Source organism: Sus scrofa, chromosome 5, assembly GCF_054392235.1.
Source record: "Sus scrofa isolate SSC_HxYL_T2T_F1_AM1 chromosome 5, Sscrofa_HxYL_maternal_Yorkshire_Landrace_v2.0, whole genome shotgun sequence".
NCBI classification, from domain to species: domain Eukaryota; kingdom Metazoa; phylum Chordata; class Mammalia; order Artiodactyla; family Suidae; genus Sus; species Sus scrofa.
Window position 1 is genome coordinate 12,165,482 of NC_139387.1, and position 27,700 is coordinate 12,193,181.

Sequence of the window (27,700 nt, forward strand, 5' to 3'; positions counted from 1 at the left end):
GGTTGGGAAAAGAATATATGTGAAAGCAGTACCACGGTGCTAGGTGCTCAGTGCAGACATTCAATTGTCGCTCTGAGTGCATTTAATGCTGCAGAGAAAACAACTCAGGGAGGTGCTGCAGGGAACTTATTTCCCGCGTCAGATATTTTTATTTAGTTTTTTCTCAGGCTTGTCTTCTCACTGAACCCTGCATCAGCTGGGTTTGTGAGGAGGCAGGGGTATCTCAGCTAATGGGGAGGGGAGTGGGACGGACAGGGGACAGGCTGAGACGGGAATGACTCTCAGGAGACCTTGACCATGTCAAGGCCACTCGGGCTTCCACACTGAAAATATGCGAAGAGGCACACTGGTGAGTGGTTGAGCTTACGGGCTGTATCTCCTCTTTCTCCATTGCTCCGCTAGGTCTGGCATATTCCTCCATCTCACAGGTCAGGGGCTACGTGACAGCCCTTCTGCTCCTCTTCACTTCCAGATAACCAGTTTTTTGTTTTTGGGTTTTTTTTTTTTTGGTCTTTTTAGGGCCGCCCCGCAGCATATGGAAGTTCCCAGGCTAGGGGTCGAATCGGAGCTGCAGCTGCCTGGCTTACACCACAGCCACAGCAACGCGGGATCCGAGCCGCATCTGAGACCTAGGCTGCAGCTCACGGCAACACCGGATCCTTAATCCACTGATCGAGGCCAGGGATCAAACCAGCATCCTCATGGATACTAGTCGGGTTCTTAACCCGCTGAGCCGCAATGGGAGCTCTCCTCAATCTGACCTGTTTCCATCATTCCACACATGACAAGAGCCGTCATCTTCCTTGTCCTTCCACCCATGTCGTTGGCGTCTTTACCTTCTCCCCTTTCTTCCCCTAGTTCTGTTCATCATTCTGGCCTCACAGGCCCGCAGCTCAGCAAGTCTGCTGCTCATCTCTATCACCAACCTCTGGATCTCTGACTCATTTCCCTCCAAGGCTTCTGCAGTCACGTGCATGAACCCTGCACCCAGGAAAACGCCTGCAGACGTGCAGCCCAGGAGACTGAGGATCCGGCAGTGACGACCTAGTAAAAAGCAAGAATTACAATCGAGTTGGCAATAAGAAGACAGACAAAGGTGTCTACACGGCCACAGGCAGCACCCAATGTCACACGACTGGGGATGGTGAGAATCAGGGCAAGATATCAGGAGAGGGTGACAGGGCTGAAGTCAGACTTAGGTTATGGAGACAAAGCTGTCGCAGGGCTGTACCTGTGACTGTCTCAGCCTGGGACCATCTGAAGCAGGTGGGAATAAGACCACAGACCAGACTGAGAACCAGCAGGGCAAACAGGCAGCCAATTTTTACTCTTAGTAGTGGCTCTGTCCTTGGGGAACAGGGTAAGTAGGGGCCTCAGAATAACACATGGCGTGACAATCTTTGGAGCAAGAGTGACATCGTGGGAGGGTCAAAGCTGGAGTATCCACCTGCCCAAGTTTCAAGGAAACCCTTGGGATCCTCTTTCTATTCCGTGGTGCCTCTTCTTGTGCAGCCTGGTGTAGCTGACCCATCAAGGCCCAGCCCCAGCTTCCCGCTCTTCCCCTACACCCGGGCCCCTCCCCTGGCTGATGCCACCCTGAATTTGGAAACCAAAATCCGGGTGCTCTGTCTTCTCCTCCTCTTCAATGCTGGGACTCAGCCAAGAGCTTCGGATGATCTTCCTTCATGCCCGGGGCCGTTCTAATCCAAACTGGGAGCCTGTGGCAGCTGCTTCCCAGCTGTTTTGTCTTGGGGACCACCCGGTCCTGCCTCACTCAGGCAGGTGGTCCCAGCCAGCCTTCCATACCCTCTCCTCCCCACCTCGCGTCTTAGATGTTAACATGCGGAGACCTGAACTGTACCCTTTTCGGAGGGGATTTGGGGCCACTTGGGGTAAAGAGAGGTGGGGCTGTGACATGGAGCTGCCACCACCCTGTGGGAACTAGTAGATGAGTGTGATTTGGGGGAGATGGCAATGAGTGCTGGCTTGAAGCAAGATCTTTATTCTCTGCTCAGGCACTGAACCTGGGCAGCCTGGGTGAAAACCAGGAATCCTATCCACTAGACGTGCCAGAAGCTAGAAGCAGAATTGCCCTGATTCTTGTGCCTTGTTGAAAGCAAGAATATTTCAAGGCGTCAAAGACTGTAAAAATAGGTATAGGAGTTCCCGTCGTGGCGCAGTGGTTAACGAATCCTACTAGGAACCATGAGGTTGCGGGTTTGGTCCCTGCCCTTGCTCAGTGGGTTAAGGACCCGGCGTTGCCATGAGCTGTGGTGTAGGTCGCAGACGTGGCTCAGATCCCGCGTTGCTGTGGCTCTGGCGTAGGCCGGTGGCTACAGCTCTGATTCGACCCCTAGCCTGGGAACCTCCATATGCCGCAGGAGCGGCCCAAGAAATAGCAAAAAGACAAAAAAAAAAAAAAAAAAAAAAGGTATAAATTTATTAGAAACAGTTCCAATGTGTGGGAGAGCACAGAAATACAGTCTTAGTCTATTTACCTAAGGCAGAAGTAAAGCTGTAATACACACCCCAAGGAGAAGTGAGGGTGCAGGTGTCCCCCTGAATGAGGAGCGTGACAGGGAGGTGATTTCAATTACTTATATAGGACAGTGCTTCTGGGTCTTTGGCTTCCTTTGGCCAGTTACCTTGTTTTATGTTTCACACCTGACCAGGTCTAGGGCCCTCCCCTGATCTGCATGCACATCTTTTGGCCAAGACGGATCGAAAGCATAGCACAGCGAGGAGGTTATCCAGACTTATTATGGCCTGGCACGTCTCCTTTTCTGACGCAGGTCTCTCTGCACATGCGTCGTTGGCATCTCCCTGACCCTGAAGGTAGGGAGTACGGGACTTCTTTGTTCTGTCCAGGCAGGGCTCAGCCTCTCTTTTGACCCTGTCATTACAATTGTTGAACAGTTTACGGAAGACAAGTACCAGTTATTTGCTTTATGCCTGTTGCCTGTTATTTCTGTGTTGAAGCATAGATTGGTGGCTGGTTGTAAAGGTTTATCTTGGAGTCCATCTCTCTCCTGCCCCAAGAAGTGTAAATAAGAGGCTAGTTGCAAAGGTCTATCCTGGAGCCCATCTATCTCCTGCCTCAAGGGGACTCTCCTTTCCTGTAACCCCAGAAAAATAGCTCCAGCATGGAAATGTCTAGGAGTTGAGATCTCTAGTTTTACCACATTGATACTGTTAGGAAGTCCTCATTCCCTGAGGAATTCAGGAGAATTAGCCAGAAACCCAGTCTGGAACTCTCACTTTGAGGAGACCTGTAGCCAGGTAGCCAATTGTCTCCTTTTATCTAAGTAGGTTTGTATTTTCGATGTGGTATTAACAGAGACACAACAGGAGCCATTGGCCAGTACACAGCTCCTTTTTTTTTTTTTTTTTTTTTCCTGCTAATGTCTGATCTAAAGCAATTTCATTGTCTTAATAATTGCAAGAGGATAATTGCAAGAGGATACCTTAAAACCATGAGGTTGCAGCAACGGCTGTCAGCCAATATTGCTTTAAGAATGGCTATTGGCAGCCCGGATCTGACACAGCTCAGAAAACTCAAGTTCCCAGCAATATAAGGACTTGTCTGAAATCAACAGTCATAATGCCACTTAGCATTACTTTGGGTTTTGTTTTGTTTTATTTCCTTTTGTCTCTTGTCCTTTTAGGGCTGCATCCACGGCATATGGAGGTTCCCAGACTAGGGCTCAGAGCTGTTGCTGCTGGCCTACAGTGGAGCCATAGCAATGCCAGATCCTAGCCGTATCTCTGACCTACACCACAGCTCACGGCAACCCTGGATCCTTAACCCACTGAGCGAGGCCAGGGATTGAACCCACAACTTCATTGTTCCTAGGCGGATTCGTTTCCGCTGAGCCCTGATGGGAACTCCAGCATTACTGTGGTTTTTCAAAAATTTTTAAATATTTTTATTTTTCTATTATAGTCAATTTACAATATTCTGTCAATTTCTGCTGTACAGCAAAATGACTTAGTCATATATAAATGTATATATATACATTCCTTTTCTCACATTACCTTCATCATGTTCCATCACAAGTGACTAGATGTAGTTCCCTGGGCTGTATGTACAGCAGCACTTAGCATTACTTAGTAGCTGTGGTCTGAACCATGGCGACTCCATTTTGACTTTTTTTTTTTTTTTTTTTTGTCTTTTTGCCATTTTCTTGGGCTGCTCCCGTGGCATATGGAGGTTCCTAGGCTAGGGGTCGAATCGGAGTTGTAGCCGCTAGCCCACATCCAGAGCCACAGCAACGAGGGATCCCAGCCGCGTCTGCAACCTATACCACAGTTCACGGCAACACCGGATCCTTAACCCACTGAGCAAGGCCAGGGATGGAACCCGCAACCTCATGGTTCCTAGTCGGATTCGTTAACCACTGCGCCACGACGGGAACTCCAATGTTATTTCTTATTATTAAAATTATTACCCCCAGGAGTTCCCGTCATGGCTCAGTGGAAACAAATCCAACTAGGATCCATGAGGACACACGTTTGATCCTTGGCCTCGATCAGTGGGTTAAGGATCCGGTGTTGCCATGAGCTGTGGTGTAGGTTGCAGATGCGGCTCAGAGTTGGTGTTGCTGTGGCTGTGGTTGGAGGCCGGCAGCGGCAGCTGTAGCTCGAGGATTCGACCCCCAGCCTGGGAACCTCCATGTGCTTCGGGTGTGGCCCTAAGAAGACTAAAATAAAATAAAATAATTAAATAAAATAAAACATTCTCCCTTTCAATCAGACATTCTGAGGTCCTTTCCAGCCTCACGAGATCCTTTTCTTGCCTAGAAGTTAGGACTCCTCCTGGAGGCAGATGCGTTTGCTAGAGGAATGTTTGGAATCCCAGGGCTGCAGAGAATTCTTGACTACTTTTTAGGGGGCCAGCTCCCTTCTTTTCCCCAGGCACCCCTCAGAATAAATGCTTTCCTCTCTACCTAACTGAAATTTTCTCTTTGTTTTTCAAAAGGCTGATTGTGAACACACACCATCTAAGGCCTCTCTCCTCCCTCTCCCCCCCCCAGCCCCCCGCCACAAGGGCTTTTAAGATATACTCTCTTAGAAAATTTTAAATATGCAGCACGAGGATAACTGCAGTTGCCATGCTGTTGGTACATCTCCGTGACTTACTCATTTTATAACTGGAAATTTAGACCTTGTGACTCCCCATATTTTGCCTACCCCTGCCCCCCAATCCTCTAATTTTAATTTTAATTTTTTTTTTTTGCTTTTTAGGGTCGCACCTGCAGCATTTGGAAGGTCCCAGGCCAGGGGTTGAATCAGAGCTACAGCTGCTGGCCTACACCACAGCCACAGCGATGCGGGATCCAAGCCTCGTCTGTGACCTACACCACAGCTCACGGCAACAGTGGATCCCCAACCCACTGAGCAAGGGCAGGGATCAAATCCACAACCTCACGGATAGTAGTCAGGGTAGGTTTCACTGTGCCACAATGGGAACTCCCACGAAAACCCTCTACTTTTGATCCAAGAATATTTTTTTCCAAGATAAATCATTATTCACTTCTCTTGGCCTCCTGCCATTCTTCTTATGAGGCAAAGCTTGGTGTCAGGAAGGACACACCATATTAGGAGAGCACAGAGTATCATTCAAAGTCCTGATGTTGTTAAGCTGTGGCAAAACAGGAGGAAAAGGCAAAAAATTCCATCTAGCATCAGATGGGACTGGCAGTGGCTGCTGTTGTTCCTTATGGGAGGCAGGGCAGGTCCTCTCAGTACATTTGCCTACAAAGGTGACGCTGTTTATCAGGCTCATCTTCGGAAGAGGGAGTAAATGGATCTATGTGTACACATGAGAGAGTGGCATCAGGCTCTTTCTGCATTCTTGGGCAGCAATCCAATAGAAACGAATCTCCACTTCCACGGGACTCTGAGGCAAGCAAAGCTTTTTAGTAGAAGAGATAGCTTAGGGAGTTCCCATTGTGGCACAGCAGTAAGGAATCCAACTAGGATCCACGAGGGTGCAGGTTCAATCCCTGGCTCTACTCTGTGGGAAGGGGATCTGGCATTGCCGTGAGCTGTGGTGTAGGCCAGCAGCTGTAGCTCTGATTCCACCCCTAGCCTGGAAACTTCCACATGCCGCACCTGCAGCCGTAAAAATAAATAAATTAATTAATTTAAAAAATAAAGGCTCCTGGGACGAGAGGAGACAAAAAGCACATGACCCACACATGCTTGAAATCTCCATCCTTTGCTCATCGACCGCATATGCTGATAGAATCAATGACCCCGAGACATATGAAGAGCCTGGAGTTGAATGTGCTTCTTCTCAAGCCTCCTTCCTATGGTGTGACGCCTCTGTACCAGAAATAGCTCCCTAACTTCCATGTAATCCTCTCCCTCCCAATCCCCCTTCCAAAGTCCTGGCAAGAGCACTTGAGTTGAAAGCAGCAGAGAATCAATGACAGGTGGGATGTCTTCTGTTTAAAGGAAGGAGCACAGACAGAATGACCTTCTAAAGGCAGAGCTAAAAAATTTATTTTGCCCTCATTTCAGCAAAATCACTGTTTTTTTGTTTGTTTGTTTGTTTTGCTTTTGTTCTTTGCTTTTCAGGGCTGCACCCAAGGCATATGGAAGTTCCCAGGCTAGGGGTTACAGAATCAGAGCTACAGCTGCCGGCCTACACCACAGCCACAGCAATTCAGGATCTGATCTACGTCCATGGCCTACACCACAGCTCACTGCAATGCTGGATCCTTAATCCACTGAGCAAGGCCAGGGATGGAACCCTCATGCTCATGGATCCTAGCTGGGTTCCTTAACCGGTGAGCCACAAAGGGAACTCCACTGTGTTCTTTTTTTTTTTTTTTTTTTGCATTTTTAGGGCCGAACCCATGGCATATGGAGGTTCCCAGGCTAGGAGTCAAATCGGAGTTGTAGCCACAGCCACAGCAATGTCAGATCCGAGCCACGTCTGTGACCTACACCATAGCTCACAGCAATGCCAGATCCTCAACCCCCTGAGTGAGGCCAGGGATGGAACCCGCAACCTCATGGTTCCTAGTCGGATTCATTTCTGCTGCACCACAATGCGAACTCCTGGGTCCTTATAGTCTAGATTTTTGCATAATTTATGTTCTTTGGACAACAATAGATGTCAAATTAGCCAATTTTTCTTGAATAATTGTAGTTATTTTAAAAATGAATTTAATTTGAAAATATTTTGTTCTGTTAAGTCCATAGCAACTGGTATTGTCAGTACAGTTCTTAAAGCAATACTTAGAACAGGTAGTTTTACAGAGCGTGTTCTAACTCCATCATGGGGTTGCATGTGTTAATTGAACATTATCACATTACATATTAAGGATTATTTTAATTGTACTATATAAAGTGCTTTAATATCTATTGTGATTTTTACCACTTCCTAAAGCAATATCTAAATACACAGAGAATTATAAAAAATTAGTATCAGGTTGACACATGTTGTCCAAACCTACATATATACACATTTAAGAAGAAAGAGATTGTTGACTATTACAAAATGTGCCTCAGCTGCCATGTACAGTTATTGGGAATATTGTGCTAATTTCTGAGTACCTGCAGACCTGTGCATCGGAACCCAAGGGGTAAAGGAAAATGGGTGCTCGGCCCCGTGATATGTCATGACATGAGAATGCATCCCAGGAGTTCCTGTCGTGGCTCAGCAGTCATAAACACAACGAGGAACATGAGGATGCAGGTTTGATCCCTGGTCTCGCTTGGTGGGTTAAGGATCAGGCGTTGCCTTGAGCTTTGGTGTAGGTCACAGACTTGGCTGGGATCTGGTGGTGCTGTGGCTGTGGTGTAGGCCTGCAGCTATAGCTCTGATTCGACCCCTGGCCTGGGAACTTCCATATGCTATGGGTGTGGCCCTAAAAATACAAAAAAAAAAAAAAATGCATTGCAGTCATGCTCTCTGAAAGAAAGAATTTGGCAAGTTCATCTTTTCATTTACCTACATGCTTCTGCTGCCTCATCCCTGTACTTGGAAACAGGGTCTGCGTATGTCTCCTCTCCTGGGAGAGGCACAATCTATTAGCAGTCTCGTCATTCAGACCTAGTCACCTTTAAGGATGTGGAAAAGCGTGTCCCTTGGATTAGAGCCATGTCAGTCCCTAAAGCAGAGGTTTAGGCGTATAGGTTGCAGTGGATCCTAAGTGACAGAGGCACTTCTGTTTTCCATAATAAATGCATTATGCACGTGTCTACATCAGTTACATATGGGACTTTCCTTAACGCGAGGCCCAGAGAAGGGGCGCCTCGTTCCTGGGGCTCTGGCTGTATCTTCAGCAATTAGACAAAATCCGGCAGGTGCACATAGCAAATTCCTAGTCAGAGCTGTGTCTGATCGAACATTTTTTGAGTGAATTGGATGAGTTCCTGAAAGAGCTATATTGCTGGCTCTCTGGCTATCTTATAGTTAGTGAATTTTTTTTTTAAAGAAGAGTTTAGTCAGAGGACAGATAAGAGAGAGAAAGTTTTCAGGGCAGGAAAAGTTTAGAGTGGTCAGCCAAGAGACGCGTTTAGAAATGTTCTCCAAACAAAGTACAGATGAACTCTCGCGTTGACTGTGTGTGGACCTAAGAAGAATAGTGTCTGCTTGAAGCATGAGGGCCGGGCCCAGCGTTCAGACTGAAAAAAATCTTGTTTCTTCAGAGATCCAGGGATCAACAGCTCGGGCCTAAGACGGGGACTGGCAGTCCGTGCAACTTCGAAATGAACTGGAGCAGCTTCAAAGCCTGAATGGGTGCGATTGCGGCAAGCCAAATTGGGTGGCTTGAGATAGTATCTATAAATTTTCCCTAATGCTCTCTATTCTAGTATGTACTGGGAAAAGTCATTGTCACCATGGTAGAAAAAAAAGCCCTTTACACAACCATCTATCAGAGGAAACGGGAGAGGCCTCCCTTGTACCAGGGATGCATAGAGATAGAATGAGATCTCAGGCCACGATTTTTGGAGAAAAAGCCGTTGCCCTTCACGTTTAGGTCACAGCGGCTTCACCAATGGACAGCAAAGCTGGCTAAGAAGGTTTCAGCGTGGGCATGTCCTTGACCTGTGCTCTGGCAACGCTGGCTTTCCCTCCCCATCTAGAGGTTTAAGGGGAGACGTTCTGGAGAACAGACTTGGCAAATTTCATGGGATGGATGGGATGGACTTTTCTCATGGACGTACAGTATTCCAGACATTTTAGGCATCTACCAAGAAAATAAAGTCTGTAAAGTGGAAAATCTTAACTATCTTGGACCTTGTAGCAAGCTTAGGTGGTCTGCTGCCCTCTGGGGCTCGTTGACATGGATCTACTTGCTCAAGACACAAGTGCCTCATTCAACAGCAAGGTTGGGCCTGTGGCTCCTTGCTTAAGGGGAGAAAGAAATTTGGCTGTAGCCTTGGTAAGCTGTCAGGAAATGATTACTAAGGTATAAAGAGATAGTTTAAGGTGTTCCTGTTGTGGTTCAGTGGTTAACGAATCTGACTAGGAAGCATGGGGTTGCGGGTTCGATCCCTGGCCTTGCTCAGTGGGTTGACAATCTGGTATTGCCGTGAGCTATGGTGTAGGTTGCAGACGCGGCTCGGATCCTGTGTTGCTGTGGCTGTGGTGTAGGCTGGTGGCTACAGCTCTGATTAGACCCCTAGCCTGGGAACCTCCATATGCAGTGGGAATGGCCCTAGAAAAGCCAAAAAGAAAAAAAAAAAAAGAGAGAGATAGTTCAAGACTTAGGGTTGCCAAGGGGGCGGGGAGGGAGTGGGATGGACTGGGAGTTGGGGGTTCGTAGATGCAAACTATTGCATTTGGAGTGGATGAGCAATGAGGTCCTGCTATACAGCACAGGGAACTATATCCAATCACTTGTGATAGAACATGGTGGCCGATAATATGAGGAAAAGAGTATATATATGTATGACTGGGTCACTGTGCTGTATAGCAGAAATTGACAGAATATTGTAAATCAACGATAACAGAAAAAATAAAAATCTTTTAAAAACTTAAAAAAGAGAGAGTTTACATTAGAGGATTATAATGAGTGAAATAAATAAACATTGGACACAACCACTATGGAAAGCAGTAGGGAGGGACCACAGAAAACTAAATATAGAATGACCATATGACGCAGCAATCCCACTCTTGGGCATATATCCAGACAAAATTTTCCTTGAAAAAGGCACATGCACCCGTATGTTCACTGCAGCACTATTCACAATAGCCAAGACATGGAAACAACCTAAATGTCCATCGACAGATGAATGGATTAAGAAGATGTGGTACATATACACAATGGAATACTACTCAGCCATAAAAAAGAACAAAATAATGCCATTTGCAGTAACATGGATGGAACCAGAGACTCTCATACTGAGTGAAGGAAGTCAGAAAGAGAAAGACAAATACCCTATGATATCACTTATATCTGGAATCTAATATACGGCACAAATGAACCTTTCCGCAGAATAGAAACTCATGGACTTGGAGAACAGACTTGTGGTTGCCAAGGGGGAGGGAGTGGGATGGACTGGAAATCTGGGGTTAATAGATGCAAGCTATTGTCTTTGGAATGGATAAACAATGAGATCCTGCTGTATAGCACTGGGAACTCTATCTAGTCACTTGTGATGGAGCAAGACGGAGGGTAATATGAGAAAAAGCATGTGTACATGTATGTGTGACTGGGTCCCTTTGCTGTACTGTAGAAAATTGACAGAACACTGTAAACCAGCTACAATGGAAAAAAATAAAAATCATTAATAATGATTATAATGGAAAAAAAAAACCCATCGGGGAAACTAACCTCACTAGCAAAGAAATACGTGTTAAGACATTAGGACAGAGTTTCTCCTAATAAAATAGCCAGGTTACGTGACTGTTACATACGGTGACAAGGGCATTGTAAATAGGAGTCAACTTTTTGGAGGGCCTTTTGGAGAGCCTAAAGGATTGTTTGTGCCCTTTGGTCCACGGATCTCAATTTTGCTACTCTATAAACATTTAGAGTCCCTTCCATGTGACAGATAACATTCTAGGTAGAGACAGCACAGGCTGGTGTTGCAAATTGTGGCCTTCAGGGACTGGCCGCCTTCTGGGGGAAAACACACTAATATTCAGATAATAATAATAATGCAGAGGTGAATGAGTTCAATCCCTGGCCTCACTCAGTGGGTTAAGCTGTGTCGCAAGCTGTGCCGTAGGTCACAGACAGAGCATGGCTCTGGTGTGGCTGTGGCTTGGGCTGGCACCTGCAGCTTTTTTTTTTTTTTTTTTTTAATTATTAGAATTTATTTTTTTTTTTTTTTTTTTTTTTTTTTTTTTGTCTTTTGTCGTTTGTTGTTGTTGTTGTTGCTATTTCTTGGGCCGCTCCCGCGGCATATGGAGGTTCCCAGGCCAGGGGTTGAATCGGAGCTGTAGCCACCGGCCTACGCCAGAGCCACAGCAACGCGGGATCCGAGCCGTGTCTGCAACCTACACCACAGCTCACGGCAACGCCGGATCGTTAACCCACTGAGCAAGGGCAGGGACCGAACCCGCAACCTCATGGTTCCTAGTCGGATTCGTTAACCACTGCGCCACAACGGGAACTCCAACCTGCAGCTTTGATTTGACCCCTAGCCTCAACGCCGTGGGTACGGCCCTGAAAAGAAAGAAAGCAAAAAACATAAAGAATTTGCCTGGGAGTTCCCCCTGTGGCACAGTGGGTTAAGGACCTGACATGTAGGTTGTAGCTGCAGCTCAGATTTGATCCCTGGCCTGGGAACTTCCAAATGCCACGAGTGCAGAAAAAAAAAAAAAAAAAAAAAAAAAGAGAGAGAGAGAAAGAAATTTTCCAGAAATGCCATGTATATTTAGGGAAATTGTACTTCTTTCCAGGTCTTTGCAAGCTCTTTTATAGACGGAGGGTGGACAGTGAGCTAAGGTTGCCCAACAGGACTTCATCTCCTTCCTGTTCACCAGGGACAGCTCTGGTGGACTCGTGGTGGGTCACTCATTGATCTCTAGTTCTTGGGGGCCTTTACTAAACTGAGACAAAAAGAATCCACTTTTTGGGGGGAGGTGCACAGGTGTGGCATGTGGAAGTTCCCAGGCTAGGGGTTGAATCGGAGCTGCAGCTGCCAGCCTGCACTACAGCCACAGCAATGCAAGATTTGAGCTCAGTCTGGGACCCACACCTCAGCTTGAGGCAACACCGAATCCTTAACCCACGGAGCAAGACCAGGGATTGAACCCATATCCTTGTGGATATTGGTCAGGTTGGTTTCTGCTGAGCCACAAGAGGAACTCTGAAAGAATCCACTTTGAACATACTTCTTTACTCATAGAATCAGAACAAACAGAAATAAATGATCACAAGAATTACTTCTTTCATTAACTCCATGAAAAATATGAGCAGCTGTCCTAGCGTGTGTCCTAGAAACACTTCCATGATAATGAGACTATAGAGCCTGCTTGGTTTAGCCTCTTTTTTGAACAGAATTGATTAAATATGGCCAAATCTTTGATCTTGGGCTTCATTTTTCTGACTGTCCTGGGGTTTTTAATTCTGTGAAAGCATTTTTTTTCCAGATAGTATTTTTCAGCTTAAATCTTGAGATACAGCTGTTTGTAAAAATATGAAATGTATACAACTGGTGGGAAGGGAGGGTACTGGAGTTAGGAGGACACAGATAAATATCTAAGATGTTAATTGTTATGTGTTTATGTTAATGTGATGAATAAACAGTGCTTCAAATCTATGATTTCGTATGTTTGATTCCTTAGAACTAAACTGTGTCAAAAACTGAGGTGATCAAAAGGAAATATGGGAGTTCCCTTGTGGCTATCGGGTTAAGGGTCTGGTGGTATCACTGCTGTGACTCTGGTCATTTCTATGGCACGGGTTTGATCCCTGGCCTGGGAACTTCCACATGCCATGGGTGCAGCCAAAAAGAAGAAAAGGAAATATGAGCGAATACTACAGATGGGTGGGAGCTATGGTGCAGAATGTCTGGTGTCAGGGAAACCCTGAGACACACAATCAGGCTTACCTGGGTCCACATCTTAATTTTCCGGTTTCTCAGATTGAGCCCTTCCACCTGTTTCTTTCTTTCTTCCTTCCTTTCTCTCTTTCTTTCTTTTTTGATCTTTAGGGCCACACCTGCAGCATATGGAGGTTCCCAGGTTAGGGGTCCAATCAGAGCTATAGCTGTCGGCCTACCCCACAACCACAGCAACGCCAGATCTGGGCCAGGTCTGTGACCTACAGAGACCTAAAAAGATAAATAAAATAAAATAAGATAAAATAAAAAGACAGATCGGAGTTTGAGTCACAGCTCTTCTGTTCACGACCTCATGACCTTAGTCAGGGAGCTTGCCTTCCCTTTTCTGACAGGGAAACATTTGATTATTTTTTTCTTTTTTCTTTTTAGGGCCACATCCACTATATATGGAGGTTCCCAGGCTAGGGGTCCAATCGGAGTTACAGCTGCCGGCCTGACCAACACCACAGCTCACGGCAACGCCAGATCCTTACCGCACTGAGCGAGGCCGGGGATCGAACCCACGATCTCATGGTTCCTACTTGGATTTGTTTCTACTGCACCACAAGGGAACTCCATGGTAAAATTCTTTATGGCTACACGACCGTTCTAAGTCTGATGGTGCATCATGCTGGATCTTGAGCACAGGGGAAAATACTAGGAAAGCTAGAAAGTATAGAGAATGATACCTACTGGGAGTGTCCGTTGTGGGTCATCAGGTTAAGAACTTGACTGGTATCCATGAGGATGTGGGTTGGATTCCTGGCCCTGGGAACTTCCATATGCCATGGTTGTGGCCAAAACAAAAAACCAAAACCAAAACAAAAGAGTTATAGAGGCTGGCAAGTTCTGAGATCTCTAGAGTGAGTCTGCAAGCTAGTGACCCAGGAGAGCTGGTGATATAGTTCCAGTCTGAAGGGAGGCAGGCTTGAGACACAGGAAGAGCCGAGAGGAAGGGCCGAGTTGGAGGCAGAAGGCAGGAGAAATCAATGTCCCAGTTTGAAGGCCATACAGTCAGGAGAATTCTCTCTTATTTGGGGGAAAGGATCAGCTTTTTGTTCTATTCAGGCCTTCAAGTGATTGGATGAGACCCACCCGTATTAGGGAAAGCAATTAGTTTTACTCAGTGTACAAATTTAAATATTAATTTCATCTGAAACCACCCTCAGTGTTAAAGTGAATATCTAGGCACCCCATGACCCAGTCAAGTTAACACAAAATTGGGAGTTCCCATTATGGCACAGCGGACACGAGTCTGACTAGTACCCATGAGGATGTGGGTTCGATCCCTGGCCTCACTTAGTGGGTCGGGGATCCGGTGTTGCTGTGAGCTGTGGTGTGTGTTGCAGAAACGGCTCAGATCCTGTGATGCTGTGGTTGTGGTGTAGACTGGCAGCTGCAGCTCCAATTCAATTCCTAGCCTGGGAACTTCCACATGATGCCCTAAAAAAAAAAAAAAAAAAAGAGTTCCCATTGTGGCGCAGTGGAAACAAATCTGACTAGGATTATGAAGATGCAGGTTCAATCCCTGGCCTTGCTCAGTGGGTTAAGGATCCAGCTTTGCCACGAGCTGTGATGTAGGTCACAGACACGGCTCAGATCTGGTGTTGCTGTGGCTGTGGTGTAGGCTAGCAGCCATAGCTCCAATTAGACCCCTAGCCTGGGAACCTCCATATGCTGCAGGTGAGGCCCTAAAAGGCAATAAAGAAAAAAAAAAAAAAAGAAACCACGCAAAATAAATAAATAAAACAATAAAACTTGACTCAAAATTAACCATCATATAAACATACATATATGTATACATAATACAATCATTTGATTTCAGATAAACAAGCTATTTCTGGATTTAGGCATAATCTTTTAAGAAAGTCAGAAATCTAATATCCAGCACAAATGAACATCTCCTCAGAAAAGAAAATCATGGACTTGGAGAAGAGACTTGTGGCTGCCTGATGGGAGGGGGAGGGAGTGGGAGGGATCGGGAGCTTGGGCTTATCAGACACAACTTAGAATAGATTTACAAGCAGATCCTGCTGAGTAGCATTGAGAACTATGTCTAGATACTCATGTTGCAACAGAACAAAGGGTGGGGAAAAAACTGTAATTGTAATGTATACATGTAAGGATAACTTGATCCCCTTGCTGTACAGTGGGAATAAAATAAAATAAAATAAAATGGGAGTTCCCGTCGTGGCGCAGTGGTTAACGAATCCGACTAGGAACCATGAGGTTGCGGGTTCGGTCCCTGCCCTTGCTCAGTGGGTTAACGATCCAGCGTTGCCGTGAGCTGTGGTGTAGGTTGCAGACGTGGCTCGGATCCCGCGTTGCTGTGGCTCTGGCGTAGGCTGGTGGCTACAGCTCCGATTAGACCCCTAGCCTGGGAACCTCCATATGCCGCGGGAGTGGTCCAAGAAACAGCAACAACAACAACAACAAAAGACAAAAAATTAAAATAAAATAAAATAAAATAAAATAAAATAAAATAAAATGGAACAATCCCTTTTGAAAAAATAAATAAATAAAGATGATAAACTAAAAAAAAAAAGAAAAGAAAGTCAGAGTTACATAGTAGAAAAATTCAGAAACATGGATTGCATCTTCTGTAGACCTTCCTCTACACACACACACACACACACACACACACACACACACACACACACACACCTACTCCTTTGTCAGGAATTCAGAGAATTGCAAGAGTCTGAGTTGGAAGGAACTTGGACTTTTGTTCCAGGTCTTTTAACAGCTGGGGACTAGAATGCTGGAGGGATTTATTTAGCGGACACAGAAAGGTAGAGCTCGAACTGGGAATTACACACACGGCTCCTTGTTATAAAACTTCCGTGAGTCCTACGTGGCCCTTTAAAATCTGAGGCGGGTCTGCATGCAACCTGCAGAGCTCGCCAGGAGAATGTGCAGAGTCGAGGAGGTCGTGGGTTGGAGGGAGGAGCTTAAACCGAATGCAGAGGAGGAAGGAAGGCAGGACAAAGCGAGCTCCTCGAGTGAGGACTTGGAGGAGGGAGAAAGATGGGACAGCCAGAGAACACGAAGTCCTGACGATCGGGAGTCTGGGGAAGGAGGGACCGGACACCAGGGGAAGTGAGACCGCCCGACTCTCCCTCCGCTCTCCCAGGACAGACACCATGCCTCAGCTGTGGATCATCTTCCTACTCACTCCTGGACAAGACTGTCTTCTTCCAGGCCAAGGACTCTGTAAATCTCAATCAACGCTTGGGCTCCATCACTAGGAGTCAGAGGGCGCTTCTTGCACTTGAAGTAAAACCCCTGACCTCCGTGGGGTAGATGCTCCAGGCTCGACAGCGACAGGCACCGTTGATCACTTCCCTCTTCCTTGCCGGGGCTGATCTGGGAATGGGGCTTGCATTCACAGAAACAAGGGTGACGCAAGACTGAACCGCTGGGGCCAGCGAATTAAAGATCTGGCATTGCCCCAGCTGTGGTGTAGGTCACAGCTGTGGCTGGATTTGACCCCTGGCCCGGGAACGTCCATCTGCCTTCGGTGTGGCCAAAAAAAGAAAGAAAGAAACAAGGCTGAAAAGCACAGTGAGATCAGAGCTGGTATCCTCAAGACTGTCATGGCCAGCTGCAGGCTGGTCTCTGAGACACCACTGTCTCCTAGCTCTTTCATGACCCCTTTTTATTCATCAATTAATTAATTAATTTTCTTTTGAGGGTCACACTTGCAGCTCCCAGGCTGGGGTCAAATCAGAGACCGGCGCATCAGCCACAGCAATGCCAGATCCAAGCCACGTCTGCCATCAACGACACAGCTCATGGCAACGCTGGATCCTTAACCCACTGGGTGAGTCCAGGGATGGACCCTGCATCCTCACGGATACTAGTCTGGTTCTTAACTCTCTGAGCCACAAATGGGAACTCCTCCTGACCCACCCAACCCCAGCCCCCATTTTAAAATGCTACGGGTAGCTTCTCCTTCCTGCTCATTGCTCTAACCATCTACACAACTTACACACACACACACACACACACACACATGCAGAATGTTTACTGTCTCGCCCTCTTTTTTGCCTGCTGTATTCTCTGATGACACCCACATATCTTTAACAGTGTCCCACATATAGGTACTCAAGAAATGTTTGCTGAATAAGGCTCCTCAAGTCATTTGCCACTGCACCGTATTCTTGAGATGTCAAGGTCACTGATTTAGGCTCCATGACAGCCCTTACCAGCTGCTTGTGCAGCTGAAGCTCCACACTGGTCCCTAATGGGGGGGCTGGTGTAAACACCCCTTTTCCTAGTAGGTCAAATACTGGTGATCCAATCCCTTTTATCACCAGCACGCTCCGCGGACCCCGGCTCCAGCCTCTTTCAGGACCCCGGCTCCAGCCTCTTTCAGGGGCTGAGGGCCCTTGACAGCAAAGCGGAACCACGTGTAGATGCGCCTTCCTGCCAGCAGAGGGCAGGAGCTGCTCCAAAATTTGGGGCTGGGCTGGGGCCTTGCTCCTGCCTGGCCGTTTTCTGGACTGGTTTTCCCTCTCCCTTGTACTCGCCCTCTTCCTGGGCCGTTCGGAAAGAAACAGGGGGCCCGGGGAGTCAGCGAGTTCTTGGGAGGGCGCGCGTGTGATGATGAGGTGATGGGCATCTATTCGGAAATGCCATGCTCGCGCCCTGGGGTGATGCTCTTCAGGCTCCCAGACTGGTCTCTGAACGCGTCGCTCTATTAGAATTTCGATGGCGCTGACCCTGAGCCCCGAGGGACCCGGCCAACAACGTTTTCCTTTGGGTCTCTCCCCCCACCCCAAACCTCTGCCACTTCGGGGGCAGCTCACGCGCTCCTGAGAGGGGTCTGGAGGCTCTACCCGGAGGGCCTCCGCTTCCTGCTTCCTTCGTAGACACAAACACCAGAGATGCAAGCACAGCCCAGGAACCAGGCACTGCCAGGAGAGGAGGGGGCGAGCTGGGGCGACCCCACCGGTCCCTCTCCGCACCTTCGCTCTCCCAGGCGGGGTTCCCACGGCCGCCTTAGCCGGCAGGGGGCGTTGCGCCACCTGGACCCCTCGGGACGAGTGGGACCAGAAGTTTTACCTCCTGGTTCTTAGGGATGGCTTTGAACGTTCCAGAGCCTCTTTTAATCACCGAGGAAAACCTCAGGATAATAAGCTAAGAGGCTTCGAGTAATGAGCACCTACTGTGTACCACGAAGGCGGTTGGTGTGCAGAAGAAGGGGGGGTTGTCTTGGGCATTCTGCTTCCCAGAGGTGGGGGTTTTGAGGTCGTGTCTATGCTGCATCACCAAGGTATTTTATTTCATAATTTCATTGTTTGAACTTTCTATTACCAGAGAGCCTCTTCCCTACTCGATTGAGAAAGGGCTGCAGTGAAGGAGTCTGACTTTTTCCTTTAGTATATGTCCAGATGCATTTTACACATGTAAATGGCAGATGTGAATTCAAACATTAAGAGAGCAAATTGGAATTCCCATTGTGGCTCGGTGGTTAACGCATCTGACTAGAAACCATGAGGTTGAAGGTTTGATCCCTGGCCTCCATCAGTGGGTTAAGGATCCCGTGCTGCCGTGAGCTGTGGCGTAGGCCGGCGGCTACAGCTCGGATTAGACCCCTAGCCTGGGAATCTCCATGTGCTGTGGGAGCGGCCCTAGAAAAGACAAAAAAAAAAAAAAGAGCGAATCTAGTAAGAAGTAAGTCTTGTCTTATGGGCCTAAATTTTAATTTCCAGGCGCAATAATTATTCAGCTTTTTGTATACTTTTACAGTCTTTATATATTTGTGTATGTTTACACCTTTGTAAGTTTGTTGACGTGTGGGTAGATAGACTGCGAGTGTTTATCTCCTCTTTTTTTCTCCCAAACAATGGCAACTTTTTTTTTTTTTTCCTTTTCAGGGCCACACTCATGGCATATGGAGGTTCCCAGGCTAGGGGTCGAATCAGAGCTACAGCTGCCGGCCTACACCGCAGCCACAGCCACGCCAGATCCGAGCCACGTCTGCAACTTAAACTACAGCTCACAGATGGATCCTTAACCCACTGAGCGAGGTCAGGGATTGAACCTGCAACCTCATGGTTCCTAGTTGGATTCATTTCCGCTGTACCACGACCGGTGACATTTTATATGTAGGGTTCTATGCTGACAATATATCTGGAAGACAAACAAAGATACCAGGATAGATAACTTATTTTTATATCACTCTGAACATATTATAGAGGAAATTGAAAGATCCCATTTGCAAAAGCAATGTCTTTATTCAAAGCGACCCTCACAATAGTCCATAAGGCAGGTATGATTATCCACATTTTTGAGATTATATCAAGGTCCAGAGACTCACAAAGCAGTAGCAGGTAGAAGCAGAGCCATGAGCGACTCCCTCAAAGCGTGAGGATCTCCTGTATTGTAGGCGGCTGCTTCGAGGGGGGCAGGATGCTGAGAAGGGTTAGAGGTAAATTTCACCCATTCAGGTTGCCTCTAAGTCTCGTGTCTTAGGATGGGCATATGGGCATAACGCAGGCTGGAATACCTGCTTTATCAGAGTTTTATTTCCTTGGTACTACTGTTTCCTTAATAAAAAGGATGTATGGAACGGGCGTCTCCATTCTAATGGTTTCCTTACCTTTTACGCCCTCAAGGACCCTTGTCCTTCTTCCTTCATGCAGATGCTTTGGTTATAAACAGAAGTAAAAAAAAAAATCGTTTCGTAGTTCCCATTGTTAAGAACTCAACTGGTATCCATGAGGAAGTGGTTCGATCCCTGGCTTCGCTCAGTGGGGTAGGGATTGGCATTGCTGCAAACTGCAGTGTAGGCCTGCAGCAGCAGCTCTGATCAACTTTTCATGTGCCCCAAGTTCGGCCCTAAAAAGCAAAAAGCAAAAACAAAAAACCCTCAAAAATTACTTTTGCCATTTTATTATTATTATTTTGTCTTTTTTGCTATTTCTTGGGCTGCTCCCATGGCATATGGAGGTTCCCAGGCTAGGGGTCCAATCGGAGCTGTAGCCGCCGGCCTACGCCAGAGCCACAGCAACGCAGGAGCTGAGCCAGGTCTGTGACCTACACCACAGCTCACAGCAACGCCGGATCGTTAACCCACTGAGCAAGGGCAGGGACCGAACCCGCAACCTCATGGTTCCTAGTCGGATTCGTTAACCACTGCGCCACGACGGGAACTCCCACTTTTGCCATTTTAATTGATCATTATGTACGTATATAATGTATATTCTATGTATGGTTATCATGAGATCCTCTTGAGTTCCTGAGCTAAAGGGTTTTACCACAGTGTAGATACTTGCTGTTCAGCTGTTTCATTAGCCTCTGCCATTCATCCCTTTTTTTTTTTTTTTTTTTTTTTTTTTTGTCTTTTTGCCATTTCTTGGGCTGCTCCTGCAGCATATGGAGGTTCCCAGGCTAGGAGTTGAATCGGAGCTGTAGCCACCGGCCTACACCACAGCCACAGCAACTCGGGGTCCGAGCCTCGTCTGCGACCTACCCCACAGCTCACAGCAATGCCGGATCCTTAACCTACAGAGCAAGGCCAGGGATTGAACCTGCAACCTCATGGTTCCTAGTCAGATTTGTTAGCCACTGCGCCACAACGGGAACTCCTATCATCCTTAATATGGGTAAATAGATGCTTCTTGTGGTGTTTGCAAATTCATATAGTTTGCTACTCAGAGCCTAGGAAACCATTTATCAACGTGTGGCCCAAGGACCCGGATGGCTGCAAGGAGATAAATTCTGCCAACAATCTGAATGAATTGGCGAGTAGATTCTCCATAAATCAAGCCTCTGGATGAGAATGCAGCCTGGCCAACACCCTGACTGCAGCCTTGTGAGACCTTGGGTGAAGGACCCAGAGAAACTGGGCCTGGATTTCTGACCCACAAAAACTGTGAAATAAAAATTATATGTTGTTTTTAAGCTACTAAGTTTGCGGTAATCACTTAGGCAAAAATTAAACATTGATGCGATCCATGTGTCTTCATTTGTTTAAAAATTTTATTTAGCAGGAGTTCCTGACATGAGTCAGCAGAAACTAATCCGACTAGTATCCATGAGGATGCAGGTTCTATCTCCGGCTGGCCTCGCTCAGGGGGTTAAGGATTTGGCGTTGCCGTGAGCTGTGGTGGAGGGCACAGATGTGGTTCGATCTGGCATGGCTGTGGCTGTGGAGTAGGTTGGCAGCTATGGCTCCAATTTGACCCCTAGTCTGGGAAGTTCCACATGCCTTGGGGGCAGCCCTAAAAAGGCACTAACTAACTAACTAAATAAATAAAAATTTTACTTAGCATCTGCTTGGTGCTGGGTACTATTCTAGGCACAAATGATAGAGCAATAAACTGAGGCTTTTAATTGTGGGTCTCGGCCAAAACCTTTGATTATTTCTCCCTTCACTGACTGGGAAAATGCTGCAGTGACAGATGGGTCAGTTGGAGGCACTCAGGTGATGACTGGGTCAAGTTAGCACAGGCTTATGCTGAGATAGAGATGCATGATTGCAAATGTCCATAGTTGGACTTGTCTTGAGCTGCCAAGGCAAATGGCACTTCTGCTCCCTCTCACCTTGGAATAGCCTCAATACTGAGACATGATGCATTTCCATCATAAGATTCTGAAGTCAGGATCAGTTAAAGTGAGTCCCAAACGCCAGGCTGGGGACAGGTTATGAAAGAATCACCTGAAGAAAGATTTGGAAGTGCTGATTCCTGAGCGCCCAAACTCTGCAGGTTTCTCTCTCTCTATTTTCTCTTTAGGGCCGCACCAGTGGTATATGGAAGTTTCCAGGCTAGGAGTCGAATTGGAGCTGCAGCTGCCAGCCTACGCCACAGCCACAGCAACACGGGATCTGAGCCACATGTGCGACCTACACCACAGCTGGTGGCAACGCTGGATTCTTAACCCACTGAGTGAGGCCAGGGATCCCCCGTCCTCATGGAGACTAGTGGGCAGAGGTGGCAAATTTAAACTTTAAAGCGCTGCCTGTGCTTGCCCTGTAATTCACCCCCGACCCTGAGATAAAATCTGTGGTGCACAAGAAGATGAGGCAGGGGTTTTTGGGGGAATGATGGGAATGGGTTCCCAGAGAAGAGACAGAAGTTTCAGAAGCAGGAAATGAGAGCAAGGGGGTGGCCTGTGGGACTGCAGGCTCCCCCACCAGAGATGCCTCGGGGGCATGGGCTGGGGGCTTTGCGTTTGAAAATCCAAGGACAAGATGCTCCTATATAATTCAAGAAGTTAGGGTGCCAGGGAGGCAACACTAGGTTACATATCATTTTAAATAATAATAAAAGGAGTTCCTGCTGTGGTGCAACAGGGATTGGTGTTGCAACAGGATGCAGGTTTGATCCTCTGTGGATTAGAGGATCCAGAGCTGTCACAGCAGCTTGGACTCCTTGGCCCCGTGTGGTGGCCAGAAGGGGTGGGGGAAAAAAAGGCACATCTTCAGGCCAAAAGGGTTTCTTGCATTTTTGATTGTGCGTTTTGATAGAAGAGCAGCATGACTGGGTCAAAGCATAAATTTTTTTTTCAGGCTTCTGGAATTTTTTTTACCCGACTATAGGTCAAAGCAAGTTATTGCTTTTTAAAATTTTGAATATTTCCCACATTCTCTAGAGTACAATATGACTTTTATTATTAGGGCGGAGGGACAGGGGGTTTGCTTTAGTTAGTCTGAGTGACAGCCTGGGCGAAGGACCACCTCAGTGTCCTGCAAGGCTGGAGTAAAGGCAGCGAAGGGTCCGGGACCCACCCCTCTAAGGAAAGGAGAAGAGACCCTGGGGCTCCAGGAAGAAGCCTGTGATGCTGCGCCCAGGGGAGGGAGGAGACTTTTCATTTGGCACAACTTTGCCCTTGGGCAGCTGGGTATATGCATATGATGTCGGTGTGAGTCCGTGCTATGCGGGGACGCGGTGGGGTGGTGGGGAAGGCGGCAGGGCATGGAAGAGAAGCTTGGGGGTGGTTGTCTTGAAGGTGGTGAAAGGGTTCTCCTCCCCCACGCCTCCTCCTTCTGCCCGGAGTTCTGCTCTGTGAGAAGGGGAAGCAGAATTGGCTGAAAAGGCAGATCTGTGCCCCTGTGGATCTGGGGTGAAGTTCAAGGTAGCCTTCTGTAATAGGGAAGAACAAATCTCACTCCATATTGGATCTGTTTCTTTTACTCGAACCTTCGTGTTCTATTCCTTTGCTACAAGTTAGGAGTATTGCCTCCAGCCTGAAATAAACAGGAATGCTCATTCCTAGCACTTTGACCTTTAAAGGTATAACACTTTCTCATTCATATAGAGATAAAAAGTTGCAGCACAGAGAATAACATTTATCTTGATGGAGGGTTACGGAAATATCATGACCTGACCTAGGTGGAGAAACTGCAAGAAGAACAGATTCCAGCACCAAGAAGTTTGCAACAACCAGGAGTTCCCGGTGTGGCTTAGAAGGTTGAGGACCTGACCTTGTCTCTGCGAGGATGTGGAGTCCATCCCTGACTTGGCTCAGAGGGTTAAGGATCTGGCATTGCCACAAACTGCAGCATAGGTCACAGATGTGGCTTGGATTCAGTGTTGCCCTGGCTGTGGCACAGGCTGCACCTGCTGCTCCAATTCTATTCCTGGCCCCGAACTTCCAAACTGAGCCGGGATCCCCGACTCTAACACCCAGAGAAGCGCTGGGCGATCAGACTTGTGCAACTCGCCTTCCTCCCCTCTCCTCTCCCTGTTGTTGTGAAAACATTTCAGACGCTCCCCAAAGCTGAACAAAACAGCGAGTGAGCACAGCACACCCCACCCTCCCTGAGGTCACACACAGGCGACATTTTGCTGCTTTTGTTTCTCTCCTTCCTTTTCCCCTTAACCAGCAGACCTCGGAGATATTTGCAGGTTTGGTTCCAGGCCCCCACAATAAAGTGAAGATCGAGATAAAGCCAGTCACAAGAATTTGGGGGTTGTCCCAGTGCATATAAAATTTATACTGGTGGAGTTCCCGTTGTGGCGCAGTGAAAACAAATCTGACTCATATCCATGAAGATGCAGTTTTGATCCCTGACCTTGATCAGTGGGTCGGGGATTTGGCATTGTGGTGAGCTGCGGTGTAGGTCACAGATGCAGCTCAGATCCTTAGGTGCTGTGGCTGTGGTGTAGGCTGGCAGCTGCAGCTGTGATTCAGCCCCTATCCTGGGAACTTCCGTATGCTTCGGGTGCAGCCCTAAAAAGCAAAAAAAAAAAAACCAAAAAACAAAAATAAAAAAAACCCAGTTGTATTGGTACTACATGGTAATCTGTATGTGCAATAGCATTATGTCTAAAAAAAAAAAAAAAAAAAATTCAGAGTTCCCGTTGAGGTTCAGTGGTTAACGAATCTGACTAGGATCCATGAGGATGCGGGTTCGACCCCTGGCCTTGCTCAGTGGGTTAAGGACCCACCCTTGCTGTGAGCCGTGGTGTAGGTCACAGACACAGCTCAGAATTGGCGTTGCAGTGGCTGTGGTGTAGGCCGGCAACTTTAACTCTGATTAGACCCCTAGCCTGGGAACCTCCATATGCTGTGGGTGCGGCCCTAAAGAGCAAATAAATAAATTAAAAAAAAAAAAAAGCCAATGTATTTACCTTAATTTAAAAATACTTTAAAAATAGTTTATCATTAAAAAATGCAAACCATTCTGTGACAACACAAGGTTGCCACAAACCTTCAATTTGTTTTTTAAAAAAATGCAGTATCTGCAATTACAAGAAAAAGAGGTATGCTCGTATTTTTTTCCAGCCCCGCGTGAAAGTAAGTTGCAGACATTATGACTCTCCACCCGCAGGAGCAAGGGCTCACGCTCATCATCACACTAAAGAAAGTGACCGCTGACTCCAATGATGTCCCTGGAACCGGCTCTTGAAAAGATGCTCCCCTTCCCTGCAACCCGGTCCAGACCCACACCTTCCTTTTGGTGTCATGTCTTTTCAGCGTCTTTTGTGACTTTAATTTGTGAAGAGTTGTTGTGAAGAGTCGGGTCAGTTGTCTTGAAGATGTTCTGTGTTCTAGATTTGTTCTTTTTTATTTATATATTCATTTCTTAAAATTTATTTATTGGGAGTTCTCGTCGTGGCTCAGTGGTTAGCGGATCCGACTAGGAACCATGAGGTTGCGGGTTCGATCCCGGGCCTTGCTCAGTGGGTTAAGGATCCGGTGTTGCCACGTGCTGTGGTGTAGGTAAAGACACGGCTCGGATTCCTAGTTGCTGTGGCTGTGGTGTAGGTCGGTGGCTACAGCTCCAATTCGACCCCTAGACTGGGGGCCTCCATATGCCACAGAAGCAGCCCAAGAAATGGCAAAAAGACCAAAAAAAAAATATATATATATATATATATATATATATATATTTTTTTATTTCCCCCACCACACTTTTTTTTCCCCCACTGTATAGCATGGGGACCCAGTTACACATACATGTATACATAATTTTTTCTCCCATTGTCATGCTGCGTTGTAAGTATCTAGACATAGTTCTCAGTGCTATACAGCAGGATCTCATTGTTAATCCATTCCAAAAGTAGATTTGTTCTTTTATCTCATGATTAGATTCTGGCTAAGCATTTTTTGCAAGAATAGCGTAAGGTCATGTGAAACCTCCTCATAAGGTAAATAAGGAAACTGAGACCCACCTGGTCGGTGGTGAGTTTAGATGCTTTTTTTTTTTTTTTTTTTTTGGCTGTACCCGTGGCATGGGGAAGTTCCTGGGCCAGGGATCGAACCTGTGCCACTGCAGTAACCAGAGCCACTGCAGGGACAGCACCAGATCCTTAACCCACTGAGCACAAGGGAACTCATAGATGTGTTTTACTACCAGATTTTTTTTTTTTCCTTTTTAGGTCCACACCGTGGCATACGGAAGTTTCTGGGCTAGGGGCTGAATAGGAGCTGTAATCCTCAAGGATCCTAACTAGTCAAGTTCATTACCGATGAGCCACAGGGGGAGCTCCTATTACCAAATATTTAAACTGCCTTTATCAGGCCTATGACTAATTATGTAGGACAAAAATAGCCTTGCTGAACAAAGGGAAACAGGATTTATTAATATACACGATGCTGTTCCTTCCTTACAAAGTCTGGCAGTTAAATGAACCTTGACCTGGCTTTGCGTCCCATTAGTAATAAGCCGTGTGACTTGGCCAGATTTTTAACTGTTTTGGGGTCTCAGTTTTCTTATCCATAAAATGAGGGTAATAATAGTTCCTTTCTCCTAACCTGTGTCAAATGAAATCATCTATGTCCACATAGTTTGCATTGTGCCCGGCTTGTTGTAATTGCTCAATAAAAAAGTAATGATTTCCATGGATCTGTTTTTCCTTTTTCTGTCTCTTTAGGGCTGTACCTGAAGCATGTGGAAGTTCCTGGGCTAGGGGGTCGAATCAGAGCTGCAGCTGCTGGCCTATGTCTCAGCCGCAGCAGCACGGGATCCAAGCCTCGACCGCAACCTACACCACCGCTCATGGCAATGCCAGATCCTTAACCCACTGAGCGGGATCAGGGATCGAACCTGCATCCTCGTGCACATGAGTCAGGTTCTTTTTTTTTTTTTTTTCTTTTTTGTCTTTTTTTGCTATTTCTTGGGCCGCTCCCGCGGCATATGGAGGTTCCCAGGCTAGGGGTCGAATCGGAGCTGCAGCCACCGGCCTACGCCAGAGCCACAGCAACGTGGGATCCAAGCCGCGTCTGCAACCTACCCCACAGCTCACGGCAACGCCGGATCGTTAACCCACTGAGCAAGGGCAGGGACCGAACCCGCAACCCCATGGTTCCTAGTCGGATTCGTTAACCACTGCGCCACGACAGGAACTCCTGAGTCAGGTTCTTAATCCACTGAGCCACAACGAAGACTCCCATGACTATGTTTTTCTAATTGTGATTTTTGACAAATAAGAGGGCCCTGGCCCCATCCCCTGCCTCCTTCCCTGAAGAGGGTAAGCAGGAGGGAGGGGGAGGAGGGAAGAAATTGAACTTGAACTTGAGGCAGCCCACACAGGGAGACCCAGAGGGACAGGGGTTGTGTCAAGGTATGAGGACTGCATCTCATTCGTCTGTGTCCCCAGGAGACACCTGCCCTCCGCCCTGGACAGAGTGCCTCACCCTGACAGGCCGAGCCACCAGGGACCCACCGGCTCCCTTCCCTGCACAGGCGAGCCCACCTTGCTGCACATACAGCAGAGCCACTCTGGAGCTTCTTTGGAGGAAGGGAGTGGGTGCTGGGTGAGTCTAGATCTTTCTGGTCCCAGATGAGTTCCTTCCTGGGAAAGTCACTTACCCTCTGGGCCTCATCAAACTCCTCTGTGACACAGTTGTTGGATCAGATCAGAAATCCTGAACTCGGAGGCCTCCAGCGGCCCGGCAGGCAGTGCGAGGGAGGGGGCGATGCTTGGGGAGGGGGACTGTGGCCAGTTAAGTCCCCTGTGCCTTGTCCAAAGGGGCAGGTGGAACTGGAGCTCTAACCAACTCTTGCCATGTGAGACATCCTCTTTTATTATCTATTTATTTATGAAAGAGAAATGAGAAATTTCGTTATTATTTTGCCCGTGCCCGCAGCATGCGGAAGTGCCCGGGCCAGGGATCATACCCATGCCCACAGCAGCAACCCGGTGCCCCAGTGGTGACAAAGAGAGATCATTCACTGCTAGGCCACTTTTTAAATTTTTTTTAACTTAAATTGTTTCATTTTTAAAGG

At 47.2% G+C, this 27,700-nt stretch overlaps 2 long non-coding RNA genes across 2 annotated transcripts; one reads left to right on the top strand and one right to left on the bottom strand.

The window, feature by feature from the left end:
- Positions 1–480: 480 nt before the first annotated feature.
- LOC146403142 (uncharacterized) lies at positions 481–16,382 on the bottom strand. The gene is made up of 3 exons (XR_014803089.1): positions 16,190–16,382; positions 13,024–13,245; positions 481–1,044 (listed from the first exon to the last, which is right to left on the bottom strand). It is a non-coding gene; the product is annotated as an uncharacterized LOC146403142 (long non-coding RNA).
- Positions 15,949–26,315, top strand: LOC146403143 (uncharacterized). Its single transcript, XR_014803092.1, has 2 exons — positions 15,949–16,837; positions 24,754–26,315. It is a non-coding gene; the product is annotated as an uncharacterized LOC146403143 (long non-coding RNA).
- The last annotated feature ends 1,385 nt before the right edge of the window (positions 26,316–27,700 follow it).